General features: G+C 34.2%; 1 protein-coding gene across 4 annotated transcripts in view; it reads left to right on the forward strand.

Annotated features, from left to right (window-relative positions):
• The window catches only part of LOC110370374 (acetylcholine receptor subunit alpha-like 1), a 216,998-nt gene that overhangs the window by 34,968 nt on the left and 162,739 nt on the right, over positions 1–19,291 (forward strand). For 3 of the 4 annotated variants that reach the window (XM_064038767.1, XM_064038769.1, XM_064038770.1), the window contains one exon: positions 12,335–12,385. The exons of the other annotated variant lie outside the window; for it this stretch is intronic. The gene's annotated coding sequence lies outside the window, so the exon portion shown is untranslated. The remainder of the gene's footprint in view (positions 1–12,334; positions 12,386–19,291) is intronic. 4 annotated transcript variants of the gene reach the window in all.

Below are 19,291 nucleotides of genomic sequence, written 5' to 3' on the forward strand. Positions count from 1 at the left end.
CGGTAACAAAGTGGACTTTGGTATACTTTCTTGTTAGTCTGTGGAGTTTCTAAATAGTGGTTCGTACTGAATAAAATCGTAAAGAATTAGTCATGAGTACTTGAAGGAATTAAGTTATCGGAGTTTTCGTACCTACTCATCGGCGTAACATTATTAAGGTCATCTTTGGATTTCTTATTTTTAGTAAAATGCTTTTTATTATCCATATCTATTATTTATTAATCTTGGCATAAATACCAATCTTCATTTCTTAGAGATTTTGACAACAAGCTATTCTTTAAGGAAAATAAGTCCACTTTTTTAGAACCAATAATAAAACGGCAAAATATCTGAGCCAGACGAATTTATTTTTATAGCTTTTTTCTAAGATATTTGGTAAAAACATGACGAGTACCTATTAATCAGAAGGTAAATAGCTTCGTAGCATTGTAGTCATTTGATAGTTCTATTTAACTTTAATGACATAAACATTGTGTTGAATGTGTTACGAACTTTTATTTGTATGAATTAACTTTGTACGACTTTTAAACTTACGTAAGTACCTGCTAAGATGAGATAATATCAAAAGCTTATCAACCGTTTTATATGTATTTTTGGTTGATTAAAAAGCACGATAACGAACATTAAATATAAAGCTTTGAATTCAATGGCTTTTATAACCTAATAGGTAATTACAATGTACATATGTAAATATGCATATCTGTGATAAAGAATGGTGTTAGCTATTTCCAAAAACTGAAATGGGCACCAAAAAAACAATTCGCAGCATTTAAAAACAAAAATACTTGTACAAAGCCTCACACTGCCACAGAAAGCAGCTTTGTACAAAAAATAACGCGAAAAAAAGTCGGCAAAAACCCGTACAACGACGAAAATGTCCAAGCCAATGTATCCCATTCCGCCCCACTAGTTATATTCTGATAAATGATTGTGGGTGATATACTGTTTTGTGGAAATTGTGCCTTTTTTGTTTCAACCTTTTATGCTTCGTGTGACTCCGCGATTCGGTCGGGTTATACGAATTGAGTAGTGACTTTAGTGCCCGGGTCGAGTTACGTGGCGTCGAAAATCATTTTCGTATTATCTAATCTCGTTTTTGTTTTTGCGGCAAAACTCAATGAGGCGTGGTAATGGAATTATTATATATTTATCGTGTTTACTTTAGGTCGCATTGTTCTTTTATTTGGATTTTGTATTGAAATGTTTTATCGTAATATTTTTTCCGTGGGGATGTGATCAAAGCGCAAACGGAAATAATATTTCCCCTCCTCCCTGTGGATTTGGCGTAAAACGAAGTTCTATTGGAGGGATAAAGGAATTGATTGCATTTACTTGTGTTAATGCGACTTCATATGGAATATTTCTTGGAACATGGTTTTAAAAGCTTTATGCGTTTTGAATCTCGATATTTTATTATATTGTAGGTATCTATCCTGATTGTATAACAAGCCTAATAAATAAGATTTGTCATTTTACCTCATCATCAAAATATTCATAACCAAACTCTAATACTAAACATTAACATTTCCACGTCGTATTCCAAAGTAGGTAAAGTGCAAAATTATGTAACACGACAACTGTAAATTAATTCCTTCACTTTCTCCATTAAAACCCTTTAAAACCGACATTTATCCGTAACCACATCGTTAAAATCAACTAGAACTTTTAATTTGGCGTCGTAAATTCTTCGCACATAATTTGTTACAACGACCTTATAAAAGTAGTTTAAAACTGGGGTATAATCGTCCAATCTATTGAAACTGCTTCCTCTATTATATGCAATCTCAGAGCAGTTTAAATCGTTCGTGTAACTTTAAGAGTGCCAGCACACAGCAGATTTTTAGTCAGCCGATAATTTGTTCGAGCTCATAAATTAGTATGGAAATGAATGGTCAGGTACTTGGCCGGTATCAGACCGACTAACAACTTTGGTTGATATCACGATTTTTTTTAATGTATTTTTTTTTAACTGTTGGCCAACTGTTTAGTCTGCAGTTTGCTGGTACTTTAATACATTCTTGGAGTCTTTAAATCGGCCAAGAGAAAATGTAAGGGGTCGTCTACACTTCAGTTTTGGGTCATACAAAGACTTTGCGAATTTTTATGGACGGTTTTTATGATGGTTGTAACCTTCAGACTGTGTATCTGTACTTAAGCATTAATATATGTAAAGCCGATGAGTTTGTTTGTTTGTATGCTAATGCTATTTATTCTCTTGAAAAAATTGCTTTACCTACGTTAAATAATACTTATACATATCATATCGCTAGATAATATTAAATAACTGGATTGATATGGTTAAATAGGCATATGCTTAATGTAAAAATAATGACATCACATCGATCATTGCGATTTAAACTTTATAAAACTTGGTAGTCATAATAAAAAAATGCATTTTAAACTCAAAAGAAAAGTCCAATTCCCTTGCCGGCAGTTCAAAAGAATTGTATCTAAACACATCCTAAGACTTTGCATGCGAGCGAAGCATACACACGGTCGGCTAACTTCGCGTACACTTTGCAAAATTCAATTTCCTATTTACACTGCATCGGAAAAAGCGTATAACTTGAATAATGTAACGAACGTTCGAGAAGTATGTGACAAACTTCTACCTTCGTTTGCTTGGAAATGTTTACAGACTTCTTCAGAGCAAATTTAATATGAACAGCATGTATTTTGAAATTATTTCGTTGCTCGCAGATAGGAACTTTTGAAGTGGAAGTAATAGCGTACCTTTAAAGATTTTTTCCTGTAAGCAAATGCGATGATTGATTTTATGGTTGATTGATTTTCGATTTTTATTTTGATGTCATAAAATCATAGGAGTGTGCTAGATGTGTCTTCAATAAAGTAGGTATTTGCTTCACGTGTTCAATGAATAAAAATCCAGTACGCTTTTCAACAATAAACCCACTCATCATTACATGCAAAATAACACATAGCATATTTATCTACAGGCTGAAATCCAAAACAAACATCACCTATGTATTAACGAAGCTATTCTTTCGAGCCATCCGTCACTCGCGTCTGCTTTTGACTTTGCCATCAATTAAAGGCCCAGCGATTTGTCAATTAATTCCCGTCAGAGGACAAAGAAGGCTATTGTAATGGCAAGACGTGTGGAGCGCCCTTATATTAATGGATCTTGAGGGACGAGCAGCTCTGATGGATAATTGCTTCTACGGCTATACTATGTTATGTTTCAAGTGGATTTGAACTTTACGATTGAACATTTAGAGACCTTTATCAATTGACTACGTTTGACAGGTTGAAGCTTCTATACGCACAATGATTCGAATTCTATTTCGGTAAAATAAGAGGATTTTTTTGCATGTAATCTGGTTTCCACAATGTCGTTAACTGTCCAGTGTTTGCTTGTAAGACAAAAGAAATGTAAAGATATTTGCAGGTAAGGGTCTCTTGTTTTTGTCTAGACAATACTCATTACTTGAACCTTTGAAGTTTTTTATTTTTGTAGTGTTCTCCATGCATAAATACGGTCGGTTTTCACGTCCCGTATTCACTGAGAACGTTGATTACTGAAAGTTATAGTTCGACCTCCATTTGATTTTTGCATCTTGTCAATTTATTAATACGACCATAACTTGTTTCACTGTTAATATTGTTGATCTCTTGAATGATGAATTTGATATAAAGCTTTACGCAACAGGAAAAAACAAGAAAATTATGAAATTGTAAATAATGAACGACTTACAACAGATTAGCAAGAATCCTTAAGACAGGGAAGATAAAAATTGTAAACTATGAAAGAGGAAAAAATAAAAACAGATTATGGAAGCTTTGCGACTAATAAAGAACTTAGCAACAGAGTTGAATGACACGTTCCTATAGAAACCATAACAAGCTTCACAGTAAAATCCCCATTGAATATTCGTACCTATTGAAGTATGTGAGGATTTTCTAAAACACGTCCCGGGTCAGTGATCAGTGACACCCCCTGACTTGTGACTCGTAAGATTGGATTCCAGATTGAGGCCAATCTTTTGACAAGTCTCCCGAGGAAAACCATTCAGCCGTGCTACGGGGTAAAGGTTGCGAACAAATAAAATATATTCAACTATGAATGTATGAAGATGACTCCAATATGAAAGGTAAAACAAAAGAAGGTGAGCGTGACGATATTTGTCTTGTAGATTGATTTGAACGATGCTCTGATTTTGTAAGTACTGATTGTGATGGCAATGAACTGTTTTTATTTGGAGTTCCTTTTTTATCGGAATATATATATATTTTTGTGACCAACTAAGACTAATCAAAATTTAAGATATAAGGTAAACACTTATAGCCTTCACACAACACTTGGACATACCTATTCCTACACAACATAAAATTCGCTTTCATACCTCCCCCATACCTCAAATTCAATCAAAACCCAAATGAGATCCAACAAAAGCGCATCCCGGACTAACAAATAAATTCAAAGTAAAACAATAACCCTTAATTACTCGAACCAGATCCTATTCCATCGAATATCGAGCAAGTCAGCTTTCAGAGAAACTAACTTGTCGTTCCTAACTGGACGTATTATCAGTGCTGTGAACTTATCCCGCGAGATTCACTGAACCAGCTGAAGTTAAGTGTTTCTGTTACATCTTGATAGGGATTAAATGGAAACATAGTTGACGGCTCCAGCTAAACACCCAGTTAGTTTTGCTGTAGTTCGCGTTAGAACTGATTTCCTTTGTGATCTAAATGGGAGTGATGAAAAAGGCTAGAGGGATTGAAGGAATACTACCGTTCCTTCTATTTTATCCTACCAGGATCCTTGCAGTCAGGAGTTTCTATAGAATCATTAGTATAAAGCATGAAGCTTAATCTGTTGTATGCCAGAATCGCAATGATTCACATGAGACACAATTAATGTTCTATTGTCTTAAATGTTCTACTCTAGAGCATAGGAGAGATCAATCCAGTAAATGGATGGTAACACTATTTACTTAGTAGTAAATAAAAAACAAATAACCTGACTGAAAAATAGAACATTTACCTCCTTTTCCGGAGACGGTGAACACACAGCTACATTTTTTATAAAAATAATATTTTATTTATTTATTTATTTATTTACTTAATTAGAACGGCCGCAGGCCAATTACACTAATTAAGGACATCTCTAACACACTGACTTCTCACAGTACTTCAGACACACAGACAAGATTTTCTTCCATCCATCGGCAAACCAATATTAAACCATTGCATATTTTTAAAAGCACATTCCGAAAAATTTTGGCAACGCAGCACAGTCGTTCGTTCACATTTTTCCTAGAAATAGAACACACTACGTTTCCCGGCTTAAGGAACGGAATATAATATCCCCGTATATCCTACCATTCATTTTATTCCGCAAACCGTATCTCGTTTATTAAATGAAGCTTAAATCCTATATTCCCTGTACTTTGCATACTGCAGCTTGAATTTCGCAGCTTAGTAGGAACTAGTAGCACTAACAAGACGCATTATCTATGCCGTAGATTCATTCCCAGGAGTGCCGTGTGTTGAATCAGCTGAGTCAACTGTTTCTCTTCCATTTGTATAGAAATTGAACTCAGACTTGGTAGCTTTATCAAGCCAGGCATGTGGAGTGCTTCGACAATTGTCGGCTGCTCTTTCTGTTTGAATTTTTACATCGCCTTTTAGAGGTAATGGGTTGTCGACGTTTTGCAATTGACTTGAATTTCTTAATTTGTACAGAATTTTTGTCGTTATTCCAGTCATAATTGTGGGAAATTCCATCTTTTAGGTGGTTTGTTATTAAGAAGGCTTATGTACAGGTCCGTTTATAACCTTACATTCTACCAAAGACCGATTTTTCATCATCAGTTTAACCATCTAATGATAACCTATCTTAGGAATAAATATGTCCAAACGTCACACATATTAATCAGATAAAAGTGATCTGTTGTTTGCAGAATTGGCCTTTATTTATATGCCTCTAAAATTATTTGGTTTGTGGTTATTTTTTGACTCTAAAACTTTCTTAAATCATCGACAACAACTGTTAGTAACCGTTTCCTATACACTAAACACAAACAGAATATCACTTGACTGACACTGACGTCAAACTCATATCTTTAGCCTTGGAAAGCCATTCCGTCGCTAACATGTTTAAATCGAAGGCTGTCCACTAGAACACGTTCGTTGTAAGCTAGAAGCAACTTGTTTGATCTACACATTTGTGTATCGCTTTCTGTTTCAAACATAGTGGGGTTTAATTTAGTTAGAAATTTCGTTCAAACAATAATTGTTAAGGTTTCTATTTTGTTTTTTAAAAGTGAGATGTGTCTCTTGACTCAGTGAAATTTTATTTTGTACACTATGCCACTATTAAATAAGCATGTAAGGGCACGCTTATTTAATAGCTTAGCTGAATCCGGTTAGACTGGAAGCCGACCCCAACATGTTTGGGAAAAGGCTCGGAGGATGGATGGATGGTAAGGGCACGCTTATTGCTGTTAGCTACATACATTCATTTTTTGCACATATTATAAAACTTTTCATGGATTGTTCGATGCCATTTTTTTTAATGTGGCAATAGTTTTCATATCACCAATTGTCAGTACGACCAGTTTATTGTTATTTTCAATCTAAAATACCAATTTGAAACATTTTGACCAAAACATTTTTAGATAAAACCACCGTGAAACCGCCAATAAAATACGAGGGCTATCACAAAAATTAATTAATGCTATATCAACAGAGCAGGAATCAATTATTCTGGCTCGCGACCATCGACCGCAGCGCGACCAGATGTGTGAGGCTGCACGCGATCACGCCAGTCCCGGTCAGAGATACCGTGGCCACCGCGACCAATCAAGTGCTTCATTATTTTATGTTATTAATAATTTCTTGGTATTTTTTTAATTAAAATTAGAATCGAAATATAATTATTATTACACACAGAAAAAAAATTATTTATTTGTTTTCTATTTATAATATTTGATAGATTTTTGATCAGGATGGTCATATGTGAAGCTTGCTATTGAATATTCCATACCATAAATGGTATGAAACTGCAAATGAAGTTCCAAACATTGTGTGGCATTTTGAAAACCACAGAAAACCCCAAAATTATGATGTGTTTTTTTTTGTTTCATTCTCAGGCTGATGTAAAAAACTGACTGGTGGCAGAAGTATCTACAAATACACACAAAAGCCTAACTTACCAAGCAAAACTTAACTAATACTTAGTTCCGTAAGCGATGCTGGAATTGGTATGAATAACGGAAATAACCTAATAGCTCGTAACGAGGATAGATTAGTCTGTGCTAACTAACATGTTTGACTGAGTATATTCCACAGTATATTTGGTACAGAAACTGTTGTATTAGAAGTTAATAATGATGAATTTCTTGGTACTTATTAATATGACTTCGAAATGTTTTTATTTTTTCATTTAGCCTATTGTTTATGCCAGCGTTTCCTTGGTCTTCCTCTCGGTTGCCTTCGACTCCGAAATAGATATGTAAAAAAAACTATACTAATATTATAAGGTAAAGCGTTTGTTTGACCAATTAGAAAAATTCTGATTGATGATCAGTGTTAGATAATTTACCTAGGAAAACTAGAGGCTAATGTTAATTCGTGCGCGGAATAGTTTCCACGAGACGCGAGTGAAACCGCGTACCTAAGATAGTATACAAAATAGAATGTCGAATGATTTATTTCTAATCAAAACCAGTATAATATGATTTCTAGGAACGAAGCCTGATTGAACTAACAAAATTGAATACATCTTTTGTTCCATCAAAATTATTTTTCATTGGAAATATTGAAAATTTCTACTCACGAGTAAATACTATCATTGAAACCAATAATAACGCCACTGTGGTCAATTTCAATATAATAAAATTCGATATTAATTTCATACTTCACGGAATTGTGGTCTCGTACGCAATAATTATCGTGGAAATGTTATTTTAATAGCATTTCAAAATTAAAGATGTTTTTAGGGATCCGTAGCGAAAAGGTATAACGGGATCTTATTGCTAAGACTTCTTTGCGCGTCTGTCTGTCACTAAGATGTATCTTGAAAACCGTGATAGCTAGAAAATTGAAATTTTTACACATGATGTATTATTGTCGCCGCTATAACAACAAAAATATTGATGAAAACTAGAACAAAACAATTTCTGGGGACTCCCATACAGACTCCATACAACAAAATTATTTTTTATAAATTTGACCATTTTTCTTTCTTTCTAGAAATTATTTAACTAAGTATCTTTTTTTATAATTTCTTTGGGAATATCTGCTTTCATTTTAAACGCTTTTTCCTGGAAGAATCATATTCTGTATTGGAAAATAATGAATTGCAAATAGACGGCGTTTCAGCGCAGGTTCAGATAAATGTGAAATATTTACAGGTCTTTTATGGCTTTATTTTTTCTTTAATGTTTGATTAAATAATTACTGAATTTAAATTTCTTCGTGACTCTCATTTTTGACATACACTTGCTTTGTTTGATTTTGGACTTTATCATTAGTAATATCTTATCATTAGATTAAACAAAGCATTTATTTCAAGCTTTAGAGCTAGAAGCAAAACAATCAAATTTAATGTTTTGTTGTAAGGCTCCGAAACTACTGAACCGATTTTTTTTTCTCTGTTGGATAGTTGACCCTGTTTCCGGGTGACATAGGCTATATTTTATCCGTACACGTGAAGAAATTTCGACGCGGGTGGAACGGAGGGAAACAGTTAGTCAATGATACAATAATTAAATTCTTACTAAAACCCATTACTTACATGTCATAATTTAGTGTGCTTTTTATGGCATAGTAACAGGTTCGCACAAAGTTATATTTTTAACGAGTTTATTCACAAGTCGAGCGCGCTCCATCACCTACGCTCCGTGGAGTTTATGCCGCATCACTAACCAGGCCGTTTTAGATTTCAATACCAACATAAACAGGTCAAGGGTACTTTAACTGACCATACATCGGAACGTTATGCTGGATCAGTCAAATAAGTGAAGGTGTAGGATTAAGGAATTGGAAATGTAAGAAACTGCACCAACTTGAAATAAACTCTTAAAGAAGAAGACATATCGAATGTCATGGAGAAGCTCTTGGATAAGTTAAATTTGCATGGGTCTATTGTAACTTTCAGCGACGCTTAGCGTGGTTGAGCCGTGGATAGGTGACAAATCTGTGCTATAGAGCCCTTTGAGACCGCCAATCCGGCTTCAGCAAGTTTAGTGCATGAGACACATTTCTTCTTTATACGAGAAGAGATCTGTGTCCAGCAATGGGACAATAATAAGACTGATGATGATTGACCAACTATCATTTGGTTAGATCACCTACCCGCTGACCGACTTCCGTTCCGAAAAAAATGAAGGCCCCACCACATAAGTTTATATTTATTAATCTGCTCATGTGTATTCATGTATAATACATCCGGATTTTACCTTTTATTCGTTGATATATTCCGAAAGTTTTGCCTGTGATATTAAAGATTTGCGGACGGTATTGGATTACGAAATCTGATTGAATCACTGAGTATTCATGAATGTGCGTTTGCGCCTTTAAATCTGATACAAGGAAAAATATGATAGGAAGGTTGAAAGAGTTTATTTTTGGGAAATATTATATTCAAAGAAGTCAAAGATTTTCTTAAGGATTTCACTTCAAAAGCTTAATAGACAGAAAATGGTTAGAAGAATCGGAATATTACTACTCTTTTTAAATTGATCATTAATTAATCGTCTATATATTAAATGTAACTTATATCTTACAGTTTATCCAGATAATATTTTTAACAAAACTTTTATACACCCTTTTCCAAATTAATGCAGAAAAAAGGGACGCGTAGCTTTTGTAAACTATCGAGCTTAAACTCTCATAACGTAATAACGGGTCCCAAGAGACTACAAGACCTAAAAGTTTTAGCAAGAACATTACCAGCCCACATAACATTATGTCCTACAAGATCTTGTGTCCCCAAAAAGAAAATGGCACACAATGGCATACAGTAACAATACTACGAACATTAGTTGAAATTCAAACGCGTAATGATTCCTACCTGAAGCCCTCTACGCCCAAATGCTACGATAAAATTCAACATAAAAATTCTAAGCGTTCACCAAACTTAAAACACAATAAACAGAAGGGACAGAATCGTTTTCGTTCACCTCACAATAAAAATATCATAGGACCGCCGGAATGGTCCACGTATATAAAATAAACAATGTCTGTAAAGAAGTAAAAAGGTATGAGGAGATATTTAGGTTTCACGTCGAAAGTTTATGGGGTAATATCGTTATTTCTCATGATTGCGAGTGAAATTGCCTTTTTGGGAACGGTTAGTTTCTGTACGCGTTTTTTTTCTTTCATTCTTTCTTTTTTTCCCCAATTATTTTTGGGCCAAGGCAAGGAGTTATTTCATAGAAATAATTCAGGGGCTCATGAAGGCTCCCGGGAGTTACGGACAATTCTATCAAGAAAGGGACACGGGCTCAAAATGATTTTTTGTGGAAACTAGCCGGTTATCGTTTTACTTTATCGCTGGCCTGTTACGTGGCTCTTACAAGTTTCTGTTCGCCTGGTACTTCGTATAAGCTTGCCTTACTGCTTAAAATATAATTCGGTCGATTGAATTTTGCTATTTCGGTTCTATTACCTATCGGAACTCGACCTACTTTGCGTTGCTAAAGCAATTTTTGGAAATGGACTTCGTTTTGCTTTCAATTCAAAAGCTAAGTTTGTGATTCGAGCTTAATTTTCTGATCGAGGCTAGCTTCTAAAGGTGCATCTAACCTTTGATCATAGTAGGAAACAGTTATACAATCATATTTTCCTTTAACTTTCAACTATTCAAAAATGTAAAAGAAGAAAATGTAACGATAGAAGCAGAAACCAGACGGAATGTCGCCAACACACTATAATTTTTCGACGTTCAACTAAATGATTGAATCTTATGTTTGATATTTTAAAGTTTCTTAGTTTAAAGTTTCTATACACATTCATTTTACACTTATTTTCATATTGCCAAGCGATTACTCGTCCAGCAAAATAATCATATAAACTCATTAATCCACGAACATAGTGAAAACCGCTTGTAATACGAGATATTTCTATTCGAACAACAATTAGTAATGGAATGTGGTTTGGTGGTCGACACTCAACTGTGATGCATCTGTCGTTAATTATAAGCGAAGTATTAATACGTCACTATTATTTGCTGGCTTTGTAATGTCAATCAGTATGATGAAATTATGGGTCAGCCATGATGGATTATTTTGGAGTATGATGCGGATTATTAGGCTGGAATTAGTATCTGCATATTTTTGGTTAGCCTCTACACATGAACTATTCAATATTTCTGTCTATTGTTTGGTCTGTTATGGTTAGATTCTATCACAATTGTGCATGCTCATTTGTTCACGAATGCGTCTGCGCGTGTAGACTGCTAGCATATATTCGCGAACATAAGTTGAAGTTTCGTGAACATTTTAGTTACGTAAATGTCCACAAGCAGAGTGAGTGAGCCAGAAGAAAAAAATCTTTGTGTCCGAAGGATCGCCTCTACCTCTACATGGAATTGCCTTAATATCACAGCCTATAAATCACAGCAAAAATTCCTGAATTATCCGATTTTTATACTTTAAATACAGCTTTATAATTTCTAATCATTGATTAATTTCCCAATCCCTATCAAATTCTTTCTAAACTCTAAACAAGAGTTTTTTTATGGGCAATATTTTCTTTATATCTAAAAGAATCAGGAGTGAAGGGCCATCGAGTTTTCTTCCGCCAACTTTGTGTTCTTTCAGACTTGTTTTCTTGTGATTGATGAAGTGTCAATCAATTCAGTGATGTGACAAATATTTTGCGATACTCCAAGTTTTGCTTTAAAGAATCTCTTGCGTTCTTTTCAGTTAAAAATTGCTGATAAGTGTTATTATTTTGTAACTGTTATTTTTGGAGTTAATGTCCCGGAAATTTTGGATGGTGTTCTTTTTTTGTTTCATTAGTGCTTGTAACGTGCCCAAGCTGGGTGTAATACAAATTTCTTTTTCAATAATACCGCTCAAACTTGTTACTTTGAATTTATATAAAGATTTTATATACTCCTAAAAAGTTTAACTTTATGTAATGTGTCTTTTACCACGTATATCTATATATTCTATATATTCTATATATTTTGTCTTATCTCGTAAAGCACTAGTTACTGATATAAATATACCTGAGCGGTGATCCTAATTCGAGCTCTACAAGTTTTTGTTTATAATTTTAACCCCTCGTTATATAATAATAGTCCCTACAACGCTTTGCCTATTTCACTTTATTTATGAAGTTTTTCTTATATTTTCAGGTAAGTCTCGATCTGTCGATGACGCAACCAAGGAGGACCCATGTCTTACTGGTAGGCCTCACATTATAATTAATTATTATATTCATATAATTAGGGATATTTTAGTTCACAAAAGCGGGTAAACCATACTTGTGTGCGAAGGTATGTAGGTAGGTACCGCTCCCGAGCTTACGCACACAAAGGGAATGTGCAAAGGGAAACGTACACAAGCATGATTCGCCCGCATTCGTCTATAAACTGTTATAGCAATTATTGGCTTGTTATTATTTTAACATCATGAAAATGTACATGATGTTTTTAAACGGTTTTATTTAGCTCACCCCGTTTGTTTTTTTATTTATTATTTATTCATTCTTGGGTCAAATTTAGAAATTGAAATTTCAGTGCCTTCCTGTTGTCAGATTGATCTGAAATTTGGTACACACCTTTATTTCCGATGACAATACAATATAGTAATATCAATAATATTGCAAATCCAAGATGGCCGCCGGTACAAAATGGCGGATAACGTAGGTTTTATCAATCCCGTCAATGTGGGTATCAAATGAAAGTGCTCAACCAGTAGAATACAATGTACTATATAAAATTCAAATCCAAGATGGCGGCCTCTACAAAATGGCGGATAACTTAGGTTTTATCAATCCCATCAACATGGGTATCAAATGAAAGGTCTCAACAAGTAGAATACAATTTACTATGCAAAATTGAAATCTAAGATGGCCGCCGCTACCAAATGGCTGATAACAATTTTAAACGGTTTTATTCAGCTCATCCCGTTTGTTTTATTCTTGGGTCCAATTTAGTAATTCAAACACCCTCTTCCTGTCAACCGATTAATCTGAAATTTTGTATACACCTTTTATTCCGATGACAATACAATATAGTAATATCAATAACATTGTAAATCTAATATGGCCGCCGGCACAAAATGGCGGATTACATATTTTTCCACAACCCCCTCAATATGGGTATCAAATGAAAGGGCTACACAAGTAGAATACTGTCAGCAACCCCAGCAGGGCCCAACAGGGTGCCAGGCGTGCCTGGGCTGCGGGATTGTTCGAAAGAGTTACCGTGGCCCTGGTACATAAAAGGCCTACGACGAAACATAACTATTTTTGTCAGTAAGAGTCTGGCACTCCCTTACCACTGCTGACCCAGGGAGGGGTCACTTGATGATTTTTGGTGTCGTTAAAAAAATGACTTTTTTTTAAATTAGATTGTAATAAATTATCAGGTAAGAGACCGTGTAATAATGATGCACTAAATGAATTAGATAGAATGAGGAATATTCGGTAGGCATTTTCATTAAATACTAAAAACTAGAAAATAAAAAATCGGTAAAAAAACTTTTAAGTCAAACGGTTTTATCTTATGTGCACTGAAAACTAGAAAATAAAAAAATAGTTACTTACCTGTCAACCTACGTAGGGTGTCTTGGTCATATTAGACTAAAATAAAAACGTGGGGCCCCTCTGAAATCCTACCTATGGCAAAGCATATCTTTATACTTTGGTAGATCATGAGCTCAGCGTTCGCTGGTGATTATTGATTGTCAAAATCTCCAGTTACGATTATAGTAAGTCGATGCAATCCACACCTATTATACCTCTAGAAGAAAGTACTACAGCAACAGTTAATGGGCCCCACGTTTTTATTTTAGTCTAATATGACCAAGACACCCTACGTAGGTTGACAGGTAAGTAACTATTTTTTTATTTTCTAGTTTTCAGTGCACATAAGATAAAACCGTTTGACTTAAAAGTTTTTTTACCGATTTTTTATATAATCACAATATCGAATAAAAAAACTATTCCTGTTTTTTGTCCACGTATTTTTAAAGCAACCTGAATACGTGATCATAGTAAATGATTATTTTTAAGAATTTGCTTCATAAATAACATGGTAAAAATATGATATTCGATTCCCGCTACTTTGTAATACAATACGGCAATACGATTCTCTGTATCCCAAACAAAAGCCTTCAAAACCGTTTTAAAATTAATCCAATTCAAAGAAAACATTAAATAAAACAACTGGCTGTTTACGGCTTAAAATGGAAGTTTTCAACACCAATTTTAAATTATCAACTTTAAGCTGTATCTAATAATTAATTTGCTTAAGTTGGGTTGTTTGCAGCACTTTCCGAGTCATGGTTCCCATAGGCCCTGGTCCATCTTTCGAGTTACGAGCTAATTATAAGCTAGCTTTCCTGCGAGGCTTTAATAAGTAATAGTATGCTACTACGCCCCGGGTTTTTACGGCTGACTGTTACACCGAAGCGGTTGTGTTTTTAGTTATGCGTTTTATAGATTCGTTTTAAAATGTTGGTTTTTGTTTAATATATATTTTTTTATGTTAATTAATTAGGGTTTTCAGTGGATGAACTAGGCTATAAGTAGTCCCTTATTACTTTTTTTTATTGAAGTTTGTTAAACATTTAAAAGCAAGATTCCTTTGCAAGATGATATGGAAAAGATTTGGTGGAAACCGACACATATCTCGAAATAGTCAAACGTTACTTAACTTTTACATTTTAATATTCTCGTGAAAGCTACATATTTAGGTACGGTATATTTGAAAATATTTTTCGTTCGAAAAGAGACCTTAATATACAAAAACCGTTTACCATAACACGTATTCCGTTTAGTCACTAAGAACCTTTTTACCCAAACGATGTACAAGCGAAGTTCGAACGTGACCTACATTCTAGTACCAATAAATAAATTCCCACGTTCGGTACGGTGTGACACCGGCTTAACTTTAATATGAATCGAGCCTAAACAACGGACTTTTAATAAAACAGCAACGCAGCGATAGCTTGGCTCATGAAATTTATATTAACACCCGAGATTGTCCCGCGATGTTGGCTGTACAAGCATTTTTTTGCTTTTAAGGCGAGCTGGAACAAAAAGAATGCTTAGTGGGTTAAATTAAATTCTGCAATGACTCTCTGCGATTTATGCGCGCCTGGTAGCTGTGGTGGTCGTGTTGTGGTGATCGGTGAATCTAAAGTAACAATTTGTGAGAAGAATGGGATGAAAAGACGTTATTCGTATTAATAACAATTTGTGATATCGGTAGTGAAAATACTTATGCTACAAAACATTATTCTTAAAGAGAGATTATGTGATGTGGTTGTGTGAATAATAAGCACGAATCATTTAACAATGAAGTAAAACAAATGTTCACTTATTTGACGAAATCATGATTAATTATTATCACGCCACACAATTTTTGTACATTAGAAAAAGACCAAAATATAGCCACAAGAATTTTTAAAGTAAGTTTGAAAATATGGGCTTAAAAATTAATATGGTAGAAGAGATATTGCAATATTCCTTATTTTCATTTTTGGTCTCTCGCAATCAATAAAATTTAATCTTTACAATCGCCAATCTCTTAAGCGGATTAATATAAAAGCTGCATTTGATTTATGAGACCCTGGTACGGTAGACCGCACGTCAGTGGTAACTGTCATGCACCTTAACTCAATAGTAATAAGTACGATTTTCCTATAAAACTGTTACCACTGACCTGAAGTTGACTGTACAAGCATTTGTTGATCAGATTTAATCGACAATGTAGTATTTTGAAACAACTTGGTACCATTGGACGATGTCAAATCATCAAAAACTAAAAGTGTTCTTTGTACATGACAAAAAGCTTCTGTTTATTTTATGTCTAAGGCTTAAAACAATCCACTAATGTTTTCGTACTTGATATAAATATCTATTAAAGTTGAATAAGAGCTTATTCATAAAGATAGGAATAAGAATAACAAATGTTTAATTATTTAATTCATACAGAATTGGCTGAAGTTAACCATTCTCTTCGAGCATGTAATATGATCAATAATTTGCCTATCATAATCAGTATTCAATCCCTGTCTAGTCTCCATAAATCCTAAACCACTTTATGACTCAGCGATCTCCACAGTGCTTAAATGGAGCAACGTCAATAATTTTGACTGATGCCAAAACTTTCGTCCATCCACTAAAACAAATCCAATCATCCCCACGCCATTGCACACACAAGATAATAATAGGAACAACGTAAAAACTTGTATAAAACATCCATAGGATCGAACTGGTACTTCGACGAACTTGCTAACTAACTTCTTTCGTTATATTTCGCTCCGTGCCATCGTTACTGGCGAGCGTGACTGCGTTGATTAATTCATTCTAAGTGAGGGGGGCATTGTTTTTCCCTCTTTTTAGGTTATTTGGCTTTGATAAATGAATGGGAATTTGTCTATTGTGGTGTAGACGGGAGATAAATTGGGAGGTTCTTCCCAGGATGGAGTAACAGCCCATTGATGTCCAGTTAAGACAGTTTTGTTGTTCGTACTTATTTGAGGCTTCCTTGATGGAGATAGTCCGCTTTATATGATTTACTGATCAATTTGGGTTTTGTTTCTTAAAGAATACGGTCCAAAATTGCAGATTTTCGTTTTAACTGACTCATGGTGGAACGAATCAGTAACTGTAAGATAAAATGTGCATGTTTCTTTTACATTTACATCATTATTATTACATTTTTGTACAGCAATAAAATAGGCTGTGAGTCATTATAAATTCACACTACCTAATTTCCAAAATAATTCACAGACTTCATTAATAATTTTGAATTCTGAACAGTCCACTTACCAGGGCTACATACTCTAAAGAAGTACTGCGCATAATTACATAATTCAGTTTGGTACCCTTATCGACACGACCTTTGTCACTGGGGCCGAATTTTTTCCGAACCTACATCTTTCTACTAAAGTATGTGTTTTATGTAACACATAGCAGAACAGAATACAAAGTTAGAATATTCTTTTGAAATAGGTAGTTCAAGAACAGATCTTATTGAGATCTTCCGCGTTCTCTCGCATTTGTATTCAAATATTACTCCCTTTGGGAATATACTTGCTCTGTGTAAGTTTTGGAATCTATACTGAGATGTTTAATATGATTGGGTTCTGTGTTCGTTACAGTGTCCCGGATTAAAATAAGTGTATATACAAGTAATTTAATCTGTAGTGAATATGATACTTTGAGCCAAGTATTTAGAAAAGAAATTTTTTCTCTAATGTAACTAAATATGGTTTTGTTTTTCGGGAATTATTGCTAAAACTTTCTTAACCGCAAATTAAATGCACAAAAAGCTGTATTTTTAACATACCCATAAAATAAATTTCTGAACCATCGGTCATAAAATACGCTGCCTATAATTGTTCACAACACGCCATAATCCTTCAATCCGCTATATTTTACTGTTGTCCATAAAAACATCGAATCGAAATATATGGGTTTACCAAACTCCATTGTCTAACACACATGTTAAAATATTTCATCGAAACACAATATTCGTCATTGGGTCGTATTAAATTGTGGTTCTAAGAGTACCAGCACACTGACGACTAAACAGTTGGCCGACAGTTGGCACTATGATAGAAAATTGAGAATTCAATCAAAGTTTTTAGTCGGTCTGATATCAGCCAAATACCTGATTGTTGTCATTTGCGTTCCATTCATTTCCATACTGATTTATGATCCCGAACAAACTGTCGTCGGCCGACTAAAAGATTGTAGTGTGCGCACAGGCTAAGTGCAAATATCACCAATGGACGGGTTAGGCTATAAAAACGCCAAGTAAACTGACGAATGGTAGCTATGTACGACCCAGTAACGTATGATGCCGAATAAAACCAGCAATGTATGACGTGCGATATTTAAAAACCGTTTGCGTTTCTTTTTTGTTTTTAGGTGGCCTAATATTTGGCTTGTGCTGTGTTTTATTGACGAAGGTTTTAATGGAATTGAATGAATATTTGTTGTTTGATAGACGGTGTAGACTAAAATAGTGTAGGACTCTGATGGTGATTAGAATTATATTGATTACGTTTTGGGAATAGCGGATATATGCAGTACACTAATTATAACTATGTAGGTATATCAAATCTCTTAGGATTACATGCCAGTTTAAACGTAGATAATAATCTGTACTCTGCTTATCTATTTAATAGGAGAGACGTAATATATAATTATTAATCCCTATTACCTGCAAAACATATTTAAAATATAAAACACGTTGCAGCCAACTTATTTTTTATTGACTCCTAAAAATACCTACTTTCAATCAAGACAAGTGACACATCCAACTATGTAGTTACTCATTTAACAAAGAAAATCTTAAACAGTAGTGTTTAACTGTAACCTCTAGTCAAAGTAACTGTGAACTCTTTGAACTCGACTTAAACAACATCCATCATTTCATTTCACTTGTGTTTGTTGTATTAACCTCTGTGTAGTGATGTACACGACAACGATTAGTCGATATCGAGTATCTGTTTTAGCTTTTTGATCGTCGAATTGTTGAATAAAAGTCTGCGATAAAATAGAGGGTTACAATAAATAAATATCGAGGTTTCTTTTACTAAGATTCATTAGGATAACTATAAGTTATTGATCACTTGATATTAATTTAATTTTTATAATGCCTATCAATTACTAAACGAAAATAAAAATGAAAAAAAAATCAACTATACAGAAATTAATCTACAATCAATTTTAAGTCTAACATTTGTACCTAACAGTGATAATTGCCTTTATCGATTACTCGGCTTACAAGACCGTTTTCGATAGTCGGCAATGAGCTCCAAACACTAATTTGGCCATCCCTACTTACTAATGTTCATTGCGTAGGCGGGAGGGTAGCTCTGACGTCACGAACAACCTTCATCCAGGTATAAGCTTCATATTAAATTTATACTGAGAACGATAATATTTTATTTTTTTTATTTAACGAGGTGTTTCGACGCTGTTTGTTTTTGTTTGAGACGTTATTATTATTACTTTTTCGGTTTGCAATGGATTTTTGGTGATGAATTGTTTTTGGCCAAAAATACCTGGACAGGTTACAAAAACCGCGAAACCGTGTGAAAACCAAAAAAACAAAGTAATCTAATGT

Source organism: Helicoverpa armigera, chromosome 17, assembly GCF_030705265.1.
Source record: "Helicoverpa armigera isolate CAAS_96S chromosome 17, ASM3070526v1, whole genome shotgun sequence".
Classification (NCBI taxonomy): Eukaryota; Metazoa; Arthropoda; class Insecta; order Lepidoptera; family Noctuidae; genus Helicoverpa; species Helicoverpa armigera.